We start from the raw sequence: 16,724 nt of genomic DNA, 5'->3' as shown, positions 1-16,724 counted from the left end.
TGCTCCTCCTGTGGCCAGTTGATGTTGAGCTTAGCCACGGCTCTAGTCACCTCCAGCAGCATGTCATAGTCGGACGCCGCCAGATGACGCCGCCCGACACCCGGAAGTCATCGCCACTATGCTGAGCACGTCCGCCTCCTCGGAGTCGGATTGCTGCAGCATCTCCGGATCCAAACGCGAGCGGGAGAAGCGAGAATGGGCTCCCGAACGAGGAAAGGAAGCGTCGGAGCCAGCGGATGAAGGCGGGAAAAAAGCCTCAGCCGTCCCGAAATCCTCCGACAGATCACGCTGTGAACCCCATGAGTGAAGCCTCAGTGGCCGCAGGGCCCACACCACAGGGAGAACACATCCGGCCATCCTCGGAAAAGAGAGCCATGCTGTACCTCAGTACCCGCACGGAAAGGGCTTCGCAACGGGCGCAGGCAGCCCCCTCGAGAGCTGCCCGGGCGTGCTCCATCCCCAAACATGAGACACACATCTCATGAGAATCTCCATCCGTGATGTACCGAAGGCAGAAAAAGCACACCTTCTATACATCTGGTTGCCGGACATGCTGGTAGACTTCTTCTTCAGGTAAGACACACTGCTTGTAGGACTGGAGCTTTCTTCAAACAACATACAGAGCGCCTGCTGAATAGAAAAAAGCTATTGATAAGTGTGTACAGGTGTGCTTTATAGTCCTCCGGTTATTCCGTCACACCTTACCGTTCTAGCAACAAGCCAATATGATTGGAGTGATTTCATTCACGTTCAGACCTGCTACGCCTAGAGGCGTTCCCATAGTGTCGTAACCGACGCAGCCAGGGAACTAGACCTTATAATCTATTTTCTGCGCAATATTACTTGTTTAATAAATAATGTGCAATCTTCTCTGCTGCTATTTATTCACTAGTTCTTTTTGGTTCACCATAATAATTCTTAATAATGTAAATATTGTACATACCCCACTCCTTTATATTTGTCTTTTTATTTTATATTTATACTCTTATTTATATACTCTTTATCTATTTACCTTGACAAGTGTGCAATTGTGACAAAAGAATTTCCCCTCGGGTATTCTGATTCTGATTTCGGTTATTTTCGCGCATTTGGCGATTTATTTGGCCCACAACACAAGAAACAGCAGAGGTGGAGGGAGTGGGGGCTAGTAAGAGATATGATTGGGCCAGCCCAATGTCAGTATCGGCTTATGGGCCGATCGTTGGCCCATTTTTAAAAATCAGTTAGGCCTATATAAATAGCTTAAATAATTTTTGGCCGGTAGCCTATACCAGATTACAGTCCACCCTGAGGCTACCCCCTTTAGACCGTCTGACAGACACAGAGCCCGTCTGGGACTTTAGCCTACTCAATGAGACGAGCGCACTGATCTTCATCAGAGGAAGAAATTCGAAACTGAAAACACTTGTGATCGGTTGCAATATCACTACAATTCCACACAAATGTTGACTTCGGCACTTCTGATAAAGTGCCGCTCACAGCCGGGAATAAAGCACCCTGGAGACCGTAAAACAGCATTGTCTCACAGCGAGGGGGACAGAGACAGGGGGACAGAGACAGCAGGACACAGAGCGACAGGTGTCTGTGTCGCGGTCAGGTGTCACGATATTCTCTCACTACTGTGCGGCGACCGTTAACCGCTTGTGTTAATACATTGACTAGACACTGACCGACAACATTTATATTTAAATGTACAGATAACAATTTTGCAAATTAGAAGTCGCGAATAAGCCCTGAAGCTGTGAGCAATGCGCCCCTCTATCTCTCTCGTGCTCTCTCTCTCTAAATGCAGGCAAATGAAGACCTGGCGACGCCATTGGGTCTGACTGAAGATCTTCAGGTGTGTTACTGTTTAATTTGACAAACATTTAAAGGAGCAGTTTTAGGAACTGGCCAGATGACTTTTTATTTCACAAGGAGGAGACACTTTGCTTGATAACTGGAGTCTGAAAAATGAGTCTCAGGCTGCATGTTTTTTGAGGGATTGACTACAATTATCTGACCCATAGCTTTTACTGGGGTTCTTTTTCTGGTTTTTATAAGTGAGTATTTGACTTAAAATAGAAGCAAAATTGGTTTGAAACCCTTTGCCCACTTACATTATGGGCTTAGCCCAGCCCATAAAACTTCACATCATCACATTATAATTGCCCCCTCTTTAACCTCTTTAAATGTGCATGTGGCACCTTTTTATGTCATCAATAATAAATAAAATCATTTTAATTCAGTTATAAACTCCTGGACTTTAATAGCTCCTGTTCAAAGTTCTGTACATTCAGAATCTAACAGGGTTCTCTGACATTTCCAGAATAAAGGATATTTTGAGATGTCAAACAGGATAAATCATCATAAACTTTGCAATCAATCCGCGGTCCACCTGCATGCTGCACCGTGTGGAAGGGATCCATACCACGGATTCTGCAACAAGTTGCACCACTAATGTCCATGGTAGTGTGCGGAATTCTTGCATGTTTTGTTGTGCAGAATCACAGCTCCTATGTGTCCACATGAGGAAAGGTCATGATAGGCTATCAGAGTAAAATGGACTGTCTACTGCATTAGACTAGGCAACTTTATGAGTTTATTTTTTTAAGTAGCCCATTAAAATATTCCTGCAAATGCAGTGAGGAAGTTCAAGTTCTAAAATTTTGGATTTATTTTCATTCATTAAAACATCTCACTATTTATTAGCCTACTTGTAAACGCCAACAGGGTTTATAAACAGCAGCTTGGAAAAGAAAACTGCATCGCGCAAAACCCTCGCATTCCAGCAGCAACCTCTGTGAGGACCAGTCCAGTCAAGACATGTATTGGCACGCATCATTTTAAAACAAGACAGTAATTAGGCTGTCTGTCTTTCAATCTAGATTTCGTTAGTCTGTGCTAATGCAAGTTTACCCGTCTGACAGAACCAGAACCTCATTTGGGACTACTAGATGAGACAAGGAAGTGGAACAGGAATCTAACTGAAAACACTTAGTGATGTAGGTGTGACTTTGAACCTGGGGGAGATGCTGAAATCTGATTTTTTTTTTTTAATAAAGTACTTAAATGCTAATTTCTAATAACTTTTGAAAACAGAATGTACTTATTATTGTGGCTAAAAGAGGGTATTTGCAGTGACAGAAGATGGAGAATAATATAACTAGAACAAAACAAACTACATAAACCATGGAACAACTGCTGGTTAATGTAGCTCGCCACAGCACAAATGTATTCAGTTCTCCTAATGTTACACTTGTCTGTGATATTCCCTGTCTCACTTAGCCCTGACTCTCCATGTTCTATGGTCACTTCATCTCACATCTAGGAAAGCAAAAATGTTTGTGAAACTCTGATGACATGCTATTAACCTAACAAAGTCATTTTACTCTGTGAATTTTAGAACAAACCATACAGTATGTCTTATAGCTATCCATACAAATATCAAGCTTGTCCTCCTCAGTTATTTAAGCTCCTCCTCCTGTGACCTCTGTCCTCTTAAAATACTGCAGGATGCTCATCTCATTTTGACCACTGTTACTTTTAAATTGTTTATGGACAGGACTTTTTAAGGTCAAGGATGGTCAGAGACAGGGCCAAAATGTGGCCCAGGATTTTGTCCCGGGTCAGTCCACTCTCCAGACAAAGTATTTGTCGGGGCCCTGTGTCTTTAGAAAACTTTATTGCTGCATTCTTAAGAATTGTACGCAAGTAGAGTATTGTGTAGATAACTTTATGAGCCAATACATTCCCCCTCTCTAACTCATCAAAAGTAATCACCTCAGATGAGCCCTTGAGTACGATACATAAATAATCCATATGATCATCGTGCTTACCATAAACTGGTATTTTGTGCTGTGCTGACTCTGACTTTGTTTTGCTGTAGACCTCATTTCTGCTGTCTGTCTCATGTTCACCATGGCAGCACTAGTAGGCCTACTGGTGCCACTGGCCAGTGGCAGGTAGAGTACTCAAAATCTTTACTCAAGAAAAAGTACAATTACTCCCATAAAAAGTACAAGAACAAAAATGACAAACCTGTTCATCAGGTTAGAAACAGCTGTGCAACATGGTTATTTCTAGGGAATGCAATTTGCTTTGCCTGCTGATTATCTGTTATTTAACAATTTCAACAATTCTATTTGTACAATTCTTTTCCTGTTTAAATCTCCATGAAGGTGTATATAAGATTACTTTAAAATATCACTTTTGGTGCCCAGCCAACTATTGTTGCCTGTGCCTTTTATTATGGAGATGTAGCCAACCAAACCGCTTGCTTTGCAGTAGCACAGGCTGCCAATAAACATCCAACAAAAACAGGACTATTTATCCACCATACGTTCTCGCTCTCTCTCTCTCTCTCTCTCTCTCTCTCTCTCTGTGCATCTCAAAAATAAATAACAGCTGGTAGCTGCTGAGTGAAAGATTAGTTTCAATGGAAACATTCTGTTTATGGACTCACCGTCGGCCATCGCTATAAAACAAATAGTAACCAATGCGTTTTAAAGAAATGAAACAGGCTAATGTCCAAAGCGATGTTCTGATCAACAACAGGACACTTTTAATATGTCTCAATCAATGCACTGATCGTCTGACATAGATCTTACAGTGTGTAGTTTTCATTTGCTCTGCAGAAACTAAAGACGGTTTTAATGCGCCGTTAATGGAAAGTGAAAGTATTTCACTGGCCGGCTTGTGAAAGAGCGACGCAGGCTGCTTTCCAACAGGCCACTAGTGCCGTGGTGTGCGCTAGATTTCAGTTGTATTAGTAGAACAATAAAGCCTTAAACAGAAAAGGCATTTTCCTGATTTTGTAAATGTCTGCATCTGACCAGCTCTGTGACTGTGGCAAGCGCCCGACCAGCGCTTTACTGCGTAACTGCGCGCACAGCCTGGATGACGGCTCATTTCGGTTAATGAAGCAAAATGCAGATTACAGACTGGTTAAGTTATAAAAGATATGAATGGAAATTAAAAGTACATTAGATGTACCCACCCCTGCTGCAGACATCATCACTGCTGCCTTCAGCTAGAAGTAACAGCACAAAAGAAAAGTCTGTAATGTTGAGGCACTTTGCTGCACCGGCCTCGAGCGTAACATTAGTTAAGCAAGTACCAGGGCTAACGACACCGCTGTCTGTGAATATGGTTTATGGGAAATATTGCTCCATTTTCAATGTAAAAAGAAATCTAGTCAAGTTGTTCTGTGTTATATCAAAATATGAGAGAATGATAAACTAATCCAGTTTGAATAATCAACAAGAATTAAATAATTGTACTAGTTTCGAAGAACATTGTTTTAGGGGTATTTCATTAAATGTTTCAGTCACAAAACAGATGTCTCATTAATTGTAATACACAAAACACATTATAGGATACAGAAACCTATCAAAATTTTAAGTTTTCACAATGTAGCCTATAAAGCGATAAATTAACATGAAAATCATGAAAATTAACATGAGAAACACATAAAGATTGCAGTCATGTGTTTGCTTGCATTGATGTACAAGGGTAAATGTGAAACAAGGATAGGAGGGTTTGGTATCTGTTAAGGATATGACTCACAACACATTGCCACATACAGGCTATTAGGAATTCATCATAAAGTACAGTCCCTTGATTAACTGCAGAAGACAAATGTCACATTTTCCCATCATCACAGTGTCAGGGTTCTCACACAGAGTCAGATATCAGCTCTACCTGTGTATTTGCTGCCCTCTGGCCAGTCTGTTCTTGTACTACAGCTCCCTGAGTTTGTTGGTGTGAGTGGCCATTTCCTGGAACAGCCTGACCAGTCGGGACACCTCAAGACTCTCTCGTAAGTTCCTTGCGAACAGGGTGTAACACAGGATTCAGTGAACTGCTAATGAAAACAAGGGCACCAGAGCCAAAGACGAGACTCTCAGGGATACATTCAAATTCTGTGCCTGATCTAAGAGTGCAAACCAGATCAATAATGTTGATGATATGGTAAGGCAACCAGCACAGTATGAAGGCTACCACCACAGCCTGCACAAGAACCATGGATTTCTGTTTGGAGTTGAAACTCATTTTTCTCAGCTGGGCAGCCACTAGACAGTAACAGATACTAATGATCACAAAGGGAACTACAAAACCCCCCAAGGTCTCCAGACATAAGAAAATGGTCGCCTGAGTCACAGATGTGAATTCCTTGGTAAAACAGTGGTCAGCTCCATCGCTTTTATCCAAAGACTGGGTCAATAAAGCAGGCACTCCTAGAAGCAAGGCAAGGAGCCACAAAAGTACAAGACATCTGTTCATGACGCTCTTGGACTTCCAGCGCATCATAACAAATGGATGACAGATGGCTAGAAAGCGCTCCACACCCATAAGGGTTATAAAGAAGACACTGCTGAACATGCACACATTGACAATGTACACCAAGGCCTTGCAAAATGCCTCTCCAAACACCCAGGTGTGTACCAGGGAGTAGATCCATAAAGGCAGGGTGATGAGGACCAACAGGTCAGCAGCAGCCAGATGCAGGATAAGTACTACAGTATGGGAACGCTGCTTCACATGTCTCAGGATAGTCCAGATCACCAGCAGGTTCCCCGGGGCTCCTATCAGGAAGGACAGGCCGAGGATCACACAAGCTGCTGCTGTCCCACCGTCAAACTCTCAGGAGCCATTTCCTCTGAAGAAGACAGCTCAGTTGAACGGTTCATGCTGCAAGTGTATGTGCTGACAGTTGTGTCTGCATGAAAAGAAAAACAAAGTGCTGTACAAGCAAGTCTTCACTTCCCTTTCTGGATAACAGCAACCACTGTTTCTCAGACTTGCAGGGAGTAACTGATGGGATTTTATGCATGAACCATAGGTCAGGATCCTCTAGACTGCTGATGTAATGTTATTCAAAATAACTTTCTCTTTCTGTTCTGTGACCGTGCTTTGGTAAGCAACTTACTTAGTTTTTACATGATTCATATATTTGCAATATTTCTGAGATAGCAGATGAAAAGCTAAAGCTAGTATTCTCTCCCAACAACTTTTGCATTTGTAACAGCACTCTCACACACCTTAACTTTGGACTCTCAGTCAACTCCATCTAGTGCATGGATTGCAACCATTTGAATAGTTAATTATTACCACCACTTGTTGTTTCAGTCTCAGTGAGACAGTCAGATTTATTCCTAAACCTAAAACATCAGATGGAATATTTTATTTATTATACAACCCCTCGTCCTTGTGTTTAACTTTCACAGTAAACATGTATTAGATGGGTGATTCTCACGAAACTGTGCTACCATTAAAAAAATATCTACAGTTAAAAGGTAATATTTTACTCACTTAAGTTAACAAATATTCAAAGTTACTATTGTTAGAAATACACTTTTATGTATTTTAACCTTTTACAACACGCTTTCAGATTTTATTTCATTACCGTAACATTTTTAAAAGTTGTAATATAATAAAGTCATATTGTATATATTCAGAAGATTTTGGTGGTATCTTTACTCATGTATACAGGTAAGGAAATTTCATTAAAAAATATATTTTAATTAAAAATACATGTTTTTAATTTAAAGAATTATGTCATTACCGTAACACTCATCAGTTTTGTCACATTGATATTATTTTTGATTTTGTTTAGGGGGAATTATATTAGAAAACGATCAAATCAATATATAGGGAATTAAACATATTTCCAGCACATCTATAACTTTTTCTGTTTCATTGTAGTATAATTTTGTGTTTTGGTAATGTAAACTAAGTTACGGTAATGAAAGACCATGTTTGGGTAATGAATTCCATTATGTTTTGTTGTTTTAGCATTAGACCTGTTAGAATTTCCTCTCCATTTCTTTTATTGTTTTTTTTCTTTGTTTGGGTGTCATGTCTTGGCTTACTTCAATACACCACTCTCTTAGTATTTGATACCTTCAGAGATATCACAAATATTATAAACAATAACACTATGCTAGGGCTGGGCGATATGGCCAAAAATGCTATCAAGATAAAAACATTTCATATCATTCGATATCGATAATTATCACGATAAATGTCAAATCATTATTTCTTTCAAGTTTAAAGGCTGATTTTTGCCCCTGAGTGAAAATAAAAGAAACCAGATTGTTATTTATGTGGTGAAATGTTTCTTTACGTTCAGTATGTGACAAACATGGATCACTTAACAAATCTGAGGCAGAACATGCAAAACTATTGTGACAAAATCTTTTTCAACAAATATGATTACTGAGGTGCTAATTTCTTTGTGGTTCAAATTAATTAAACCAAATATTTATTGACAATATATTGAACATTTATTATATTGTTATTGAGGAAAATCATATTGCGACAATTATCATTGTTTTATTGCCCAGCCCTACACTATGCCGATAGTGAAAAGAATTTAACATCAAACATTAGTGTAAACAGAAAGCAGATTGTGTACTCCGCAGTTGTGCAGTATGAGTATTCGCAGTTTTGCATGGGCCTACAACAAGGTGGAACTATTACTGAAAGTAACAGGGAGTCCAAAGTGATTCTGGCGGCGGAAAATAGACTGGGAGTCTCGCAGAGCAAATACGGCAACATATACAGTACAAGTATATAGCCTAAGTTTTATTTGCACATTACAGGATACTTTAATAAAAACACCAAAACTTTCAGTAGCATCCTGTTTTTGCTTTGCATGACTGATAATACCCAATCAGAAAGCCTAATGTGAGAGTCTGTGTCATCGTTTTCAATGTATTTTTTTATCACCTTTCAGCACTAATACGCTAAGCTGGAACAAAAATGGGTTCGCAGCTTGCTCGCAGGTGCTCAGATTGGCCATTTAGTCTGGACGGGAGGTGCAAATGTACCACAAACTCATTAGGAAAGTGTTTACTGAGGTAGAAAGTAAAGTCAGAAGTAGGGTAATTTTACCGTTATTACAACCGTACTTCTTTTAGCAACCAGCGGAGATGCTCCTACTGGCCATTACAAAGAATGCAGGTTTAGGTTACTTTTGCATGGCTTCACTTTTCAGACCAGGAGGTTGCCGCTTAATTAAGATTAGAGAAATTACATACACACACTCGTCACATTACTACAATCCTTAATTGGTCAATGGTGCAAGCAAGCTCTCCTATATCCTGTTTGTGAGCCCAAGCAAATGAGAGAGAGCGAGCGGCATAACATGACGGGGAAAGTTAGCGGAGAAAAATACTTGCAGTAAGTTTCAGTCTGGCAGTAAATGTGCAATGAAGTTCACAGTGTGCCAGTTAAAAAAGGCTGTAGTTTCCCCAACTGCTGGAAAAGTGATGGCAGTTAGCGCTAGCTAACATCTCCCCTGGGCAGCACGTTTTTGGCTGTTATGTAACGTTAGCTAAATTAGTAACTAAGTAATATTAATTAGCTCAGCTTTATGTCATGACTAAATGACTTGTCAAGGGTTGAGAACATCAGGTACAAGCGTAGACTAAACTGGTGTACAGCTCTGTCCTGTACACAGACTGAACATCCTGATAATTATATTTCAGTTTTCAGAGGAGTCTGACAACTGGTTGTTAAAGAAATGAGGGATCATGGAGCTGAGGTTAATGAAGTAAATTAGGGACGCAAACTATTCCTTTTAAGCTAATTAGGAGATGTTTCTTTTGGATTTTAATGCGCAAATTAAATGCTTAAGAATTTTCTAGAGATCCTGTATGTATAGGGAAAAAAAGATGCATCGATAATCATTTTATAATCACATTTCAGCCCTCTGAATCGTAATTGAAATGAATCATGAGGTGCCCAGAGATTCCCACCCCTAGTTTCTAATGCACATTATTTTTTGTTTTTTTTTAAATAATGTTTTGCACTTGGAACAGTGAGTTGCTAGTTCAAAAGTCCCAACATTAGTAGTCCAATCAAACATTTATTGACAATATATTAAACATTTGTTATATTGTTATTGAGGGAAGTCATTTTGCAATAATTATAATTAATATTGTTTTATTGCTCAGCCCTTCTGATCTAAAACAAAAATATCTAACAAGCAATAGAAAACTATTCTGATATTAATCACCGTAACATCATAATTCATTACCGTAACAGGCAACAAATGGCACGGTAATGAAAGATTGGTGTTACGGTAATGAATGCACTTTAGCTTAGCTAGCATAAAATGGCGGGAAACACAATGACTTAGCAAAAAATAATACTCCCATCACTACAGTCCCACACTATCCTTTCTATTGTTATGTTCAAAATTAATATGTATATATAGCTATCAAATGTTAACAGATAATCTTGCCTTGTAGCCATCTTGAATCTTCTGTGTTCTGTGGAACTTTGCCTTTCAATAAAACTTTATAAATATATTCGTCGTTTTGAGAGATGTGAAAATGTGTTACGGTAATGAAATAAATGTATACAGACAGTGTTTTAGCCATATATGGAAATAATGTTTTAGAAATGTATCAAAATTGCTATTGGAAATTAATTTAATAGAGACTATTTTTAAATGTTTTTTAATATATTTGCTATATTATTTATTGTGCTGTAAGAGAGCAAAATGCTAAATTTTTGCTCGGACACGTTACGGTAATGAAGTTTTTAATAAAACAAATACTTTTTAAAACTAATATTTGAACACAAGTGAACATTGAAGTAAAAATTGTGTACTTTAACATTAAAATTTGTTATTTCATCTTCTATGTGAAAATGTGCAATAATCCATTTCGGACAGGTCTTTAGGTGGTCTCATGAGAATCACTCCGATATGTTGTTAAGAGTTGCTGTTTGAAGTATTGTTCATTTTCCAGTAGGCTCTTTCCATTGATAGGATTCCGATTTGAAGACCAGTGCAACGTCTCCCTTTGATCTAATAATCTTGTTATAGACAAGACTGCAAGTGTTGGGACTACACACTGTATATGTAATCACAACAATGGGCATTGATGACATCGTTCATCAAAACTAAAGAGACAGCTTTAGTGTGATGATTATGGACAGAACGGACCCAAACGCAACACTTCAGGTTTCTAAAGAGGTTTACTGAGGGGGGAAAAAGGGGGACCGAGGAGCTTGCGGAGCAGGAGAGGTTCAGGCGAGAGGGCTGAGGGGGGAACCCAGATAGCAAAAATCATGCGGCCCAGATCCTTCATAAGTTCTGGGCCAGATCTGTAAAACGGACCCAGGACGGTGTCCTTTAGCACAACGGGCCAATGCCGGCGCAGATCTGGTTTTCACATCTGGGCCGGCACTGTTCCAGCTGCAGAACGGACGACATTATGTAGTCATTTGGCCCAAATGTGGGCCAGTTCCATGCTGGTCTATATGTATAACAAATAGTGACTTGTATATCACTAAGGTACACTAGGATTTCTTGTTTTACTTTCGTTTTCTTTTTCCTTGCATTTTAAACAGCATGGACAGTAAAAACTGTTACACTTTGTTACAAAGACTGTTTCTATTTGTCCTACACAGAATTTCAACAAAGAAAGTGATAGAATGGATGAGTGACACTTACATTTATTTGAAATGTTTGAGATAAAGAGGACAGAAACTTAAAACAAAGTAGATAATTGCTAAACACACATTTTACAGCTCATGTCTTTAACAACTGTAGGAACAAGAAACTTTACTCCAGTTGACTTGCAGGTGACAATTAGTTTCTAGTAACTGTACAGTAACCACACCCCTATGACACAGGTGTTATTTTTAAATGAATGCAGAAGTATTAAACTCACTAAGCCACACTGTTGCTATTATTAAAAAGCTCAATACATTGACATCAGTCTTGCATAGTGTACCATTAATGATGGTAAGAAAGTAAGATTTTTCTCCCTGAGAAACAAAGCTAAAGCCAGGAGATACACGAGATTCTATGGCCTAAACACACAAAAATGTTTTAATTAGCGACAAGCAATAAGTTTGTCTTGATTACTGCTAGCCATTTAGATTTTAACCATTTTCCATGACCCTGGTATAAATAACAAAGATTTTATAGCCAAAATACAATATCCAACTCCAACTAGTCATGTGAAACCCTGAAAAAAGGTAAAATGTTCATACACATTGTTTGGTGGCTTTACGGGAAACATTGATGAGGCAAGTGGGAATGCCATAACCCTCACATGACACCCAACAAATCAGTAGTGGAAGAGTGGGGGATGGCTGATGTGTTCATTTCTGCGAAGGATAAAAGAATGGGTGATTACTCAACTGATGATGGCAATCACAAATTACATAAAATCCACAGAGATTAGTCATTTTAAAGGTGGCTGGACTAGACTAGGGCTGGAAGATTTGACCTAAAATCAAAATCCCAATAAGTGAACATTTTACAGCTAATGAATGATTATTTCAGTTTTTTGCCCTCCTAGTTCACTGACCAGGCTTGTACTGCAAACATGCTCAACTATTGTAGGTGGGGTGGTTTTTTAGACTCAAATGTCAAAAAACAAGTAAATGTTAACTGATAAGATAATGTTTAAGTGCACACAACAGACGTACTCCCCTAAATTTGGCATATCGCCACTGCTCACTGAATGAGTGCTGCTACTAATATTTCACAGATCAATTAATATCAATGTGCATTAATCTCATGTAACAGTGTTGTGTGCGCGTGACCAAATGTGAGAGTGAGCAGCTGAAAGTGAGTGAGGTTGTTGTAAGTGTGGCAGTAAATGATCAGTGTGGGTCAAAGTGTGTTCATAAATAAATGCTGCTGGAAAATGAAGGCAGTTAGCACTAGCTAACATCTCCCTGTGCTCCAGCCTCTGGGAGCTGAGCAGGACAGGGCTGAGTCACTGACTACAGTTTAAGGGGAAAGTACATAAACACACAGGGGGACATTTTAACAGGAAATAAAACTAAATAACTGAAATTGTAAAATTACAGCCGTTAGTGCTCAGAATTTGGGTTTCAATTACTTCAATTAGATGTCCAGCCCTAGAGGGGACACATCATGAAAAACTCCCCTTTTGGGTATCAAACTGAAATAAGACAACCCAGACAGATTTGTGGGTTGCCTAGATCACAAAACATGTGCTTCAACAAGCCATTCAGATTTGTTTCTCCTTCCTATGTCACATGCAGGCTTATTAGAATATAAGATACAACTTTATTAAACCACCGCCGCCTCCCCATCCGAGTATCCCCACTCAAGGTTAAGTACCATCTTTGCAAAGCAGTGGCATATTTTTCTTGCAAGCCAATCAGCAGACTGGGCTTTCAGGATGGGGGCTTTAACGAGACAGGTGCTAAAATGGAGGGTTTCAAAAAGAGGGTAAATACAGATTTACCATGGTTAATGCCTCTCTGGCCATGGCACGTTCTTTGCAGCCACCTCCACGGTCAGAGGCCAGGTTGAACCAGCGGATGGCGTGCTGGTTAGTTTCGTTGTCCGATGTGCTGCTAGCAGCTTGGTTCTTCCGTACAGCCTCTGTTAAGAGAGAAAGTCAATTGGTTGATGAGCGGTCATTGACATTTTGAAAATTACCTGTAAGCCAAGCTAATAACCAACTTTTGAGAAATGCTTTAGAGGGTTGAAAAAAAAAAGTACTCAATGCACCATGTTTACTATTGTTGGTGTAGCAGTAGACCAATTTTCTATAGCATTTACTTTAGTAACTCAAAACAAGTAGAATTTCACTCATGAACAATTAAAAAAAACATACTAATTATGAACTGAACAATTATCAAATCACATCTGATTGTATTGATCAGCCTTAAATCTCACATTGTAATTTTTAACTTTACAATTTAATTACTGAGAACCATCAGCCTCTAGACAAAACATTTCTTACAGCTCCTGAAAAATCTGAGGGTAAACACTTTGTAAGCTTAACATAGCACACTATATCCCTCCGAAAACGCCCCAAATAAATATCCAGAATGAATCAGGAACTGCTCCTCAACCGCGCTGTGATTTCATACAAAGTCAATGAAAAGACACGGAGAGATGCGATTTCCCGCCCATAGACCTTATTTGTCATAATGAATTTACGTTCTCATTAATGTCAGATGAAAATTCCAACTTCTTTAGATGGCTTTGATTTTTTTTAAACACTTAAATTACCTATCATAACTTTATAACGTTATGCTTAAATATAGCCAAGATTTGAAAATCAAAGCCAAAAATACTTAACTTACCCTATAATCCCGGGCTCTCAGTCAGGGGTGGAGAAGAGATTGAACCTAAAAAGGAGACAGGTGCTGTCAGTTAGTGCTGTTGGAAACTAACGTTACAACATCGTTGTAAGTTAACTAACGTTAAACATCATTAATGTTTTGTGCTAGCTGCACATAAAGTTGTTTATTAATGCTAGCTAGCTTAGCTATCCGTTCACTCAGTTAATTTAGCTAACCCAGCTAAAAAGCTAACGTTAGCCAATGCCTCAACAGTTTTAGCTATTTTAAGAAGTTAAAACCCGGTCAAAACATTCCGATGTGATGTTAACAAGCGTTACACCGCTATTAAAAACAATCTCACTAAACTGTTTGACTAACATCGTTGAACTTACCGTTATAAACTCATTCCGAACTGATCCAAAGAAACAGTCCGGGCCAGAACTATTATGATTCCGCCGACTGATGGATGCTCACGCCCACTCCTGAGTGCACACAGACTACATGCGGCAGTAAAACGGGCGTGACTGTTACACGGATCTGCCGGTTTGGAGGCGGATCCGGCCCAGAGTCAGCTGCTATCTGGGAAGGATGTGGTGGCTGGCGGTCCGGCGAGGAGCAAGGGGGGAACCGAGGGGCGCCGTGGAGGCGATGTGAGAGGGGAAGGCAGGTAGGCGAGTCCGGCTGGCCGAACGGGGAGGCAGATGTGAGTGGACCTGGTGGGGGAAACAGACAGGGTTAGTTCAGGGTGACAGGAGACGAAGAAGTTAAACGTGAACAAGTTCATAAAAAAGCTTGAATGTAGCTGTAGCACCAAGTCTGGAGCGACAACGATCAAGCGGGGATGGAGAGGAGAGCCGGGGTAGAAATACCGGTCGAGATGAGGCTGATAGCTGGCAGGTGTGGCGGTCGGAGATGGAGGTTGATGAGACGCAGGTGTGGGTAGTCAGCCGGGCTCCGGAGCGGAGAGGGGGAGAGCACACACAGAGGGAGAGAGGAGGAGACACAGGAGAAACCAGGATGCGAAGGAGGATAAGAAAAACAGGGCACTCACCATCAGCCGGGCTGCCACTGCAACATTTAGGTTGTTATGTTGAGATTGTGCCTGCAAAACACATTAAGTGCAGCACTTGGAAATCAAAATAAATACATAACAAATAATTATCAACATCTCGTTCACAAGTCTCAGCAAAAAGAAATGAAATATCATTGAAATATTCAAAAATTATATTTATTGTTGGGCTACAGCTACATTACATGGTTATTTTGGCCCCATAACTGTAAATGCAAGAGGAAAAGATACCATCAGTGGAGAGACTGTGGTCACAGTAGGTCCTGTGATTCTTTTATCATCAGGATGTCAAAATTGTTCATATCTATGTAGACCTGTGTCTGTGTATTCTGTTTGAACCCTATATTGTCAGTCCCGCTTTCCTCTGCAGTCCTGCGCCCTTGCTGATTTGGTGAGGTGACGTTCGTTTCAGGTTGTTCTTTTTGTTGCAACAAAAATAAACCAAGAAGACCAAATCCCAAAACTTACTTTGTGAAATAATGTCAATAGGCCTACATTCAAGAGTAAAAAAACAGGGCATTGCATGGAAGAAAATCAATAAATAACCTAGTGGCAACAGATAAGCACTGGGATCAGGAGATAAGGGGAATGCATTTACATTCAATTTAAAATAAAGTGGGCTAGTAGTTAGAGGAGGTAATCATGACTGTATTAAGAATAGGATAGGAAAATCTGATAGGGAAACATTGAACCAGTCTTTGTAACATTGTCGGGTATCAACTGTAGAACATTTACTTGTTAATTGGACATGATGAAAGAAATAAAAGGCAAAGGGCCAGGAACATGGAGGAGGTGGACAAGGCAGAGGATGTTGTCAAGGAGAACAGTACTGATGGGGGAAAAAATCTGACAAACCGAGCTCCAGAATATGGCAGTAACGCAACACTGAGTATACGAGATATGCCGTTAAACCTCAGAGAAGAAGGAGAGGAAGAAGCCAGGGGGCTGATAATGAATCTATGACGATGATATACAGAGTCAACTTGATAGAGTCCAAGCAAAAGCCCTTAGAGTGTGTAGAGGGCGTTTCCGTACAACTCCAATCCCCGCACTATTAATAGAAACAGGGGAGATGCCATTAGAAATAAAAAGACCTAATAAGTATTTAATGAAACTAAAAGGACAGAATGAAACACTACTAACAAAAAGCCTGTTGAGTCAGCATTGGAAGTTTATGGGAACAGCAAGAAGGATCAAAACAAATTTTACAGAAAAACTCAAATCTATGGCAAATAAAATTGGTATTGTGAATTTGAATGTATGTCCACCAATATGTCGTTCAGATGTACCTTCATGGTTGATCCGAGATCCCATTGTTGACTTATATTTTATGAAAACAAGCAAAAGGAATATGTCAGAGGATGTAGTGAAGGAGATAAAAGTTTGGATATGTCAATTATGGGGAGAACACTTACAAATGTATACTGATGGGTCAAAGGATCCTGAGAGTGGTAAAGTGGCTTTTGGTGTTAGCATACCAGAAACACGCTATAAAAAAGGGTGTAGGATTCCAGCTCACATGTCAGTCTTCACAGCAGAGCTGGTGGCAGTTCTATGGGCATTAAGGTGGGTTGGAGATAACAAACAGTAGCATTCAGTC

General features: G+C 39.8%; 1 long non-coding RNA gene and 1 pseudogene across 1 annotated transcript; both read right to left on the bottom strand.

The window, feature by feature from the left end:
* Positions 1-4,382: 4,382 nt before the first annotated feature.
* Positions 4,383-7,278, bottom strand: LOC119890739 (annotated as a pseudogene).
* Positions 7,279-11,426: 4,148 nt separating this feature from the next.
* On the bottom strand, positions 11,427-14,861 carry LOC119890738. The gene is made up of 4 exons (XR_005442293.1): positions 14,448-14,861; positions 14,077-14,121; positions 13,227-13,366; positions 11,427-12,111 (listed from the first exon to the last, which is right to left on the bottom strand). It is a non-coding gene; the product is annotated as an uncharacterized LOC119890738 (long non-coding RNA).
* Positions 14,862-16,724: the final 1,863 nt, after the last annotated feature.

This window comes from Micropterus salmoides, unplaced genomic scaffold (genome assembly GCF_014851395.1).
Source record: "Micropterus salmoides isolate LMB-PRFRI ecotype aquatic unplaced genomic scaffold, ASM1485139v1 Ms_hic_scaffold_6, whole genome shotgun sequence".
In the NCBI taxonomy this organism is placed as follows: Eukaryota; Metazoa; Chordata; class Actinopteri; order Centrarchiformes; family Centrarchidae; genus Micropterus; species Micropterus salmoides.
Note: the sequence above shows the minus strand (reverse complement) of the source record. Positions and strands in the feature narration are given on the sequence as shown.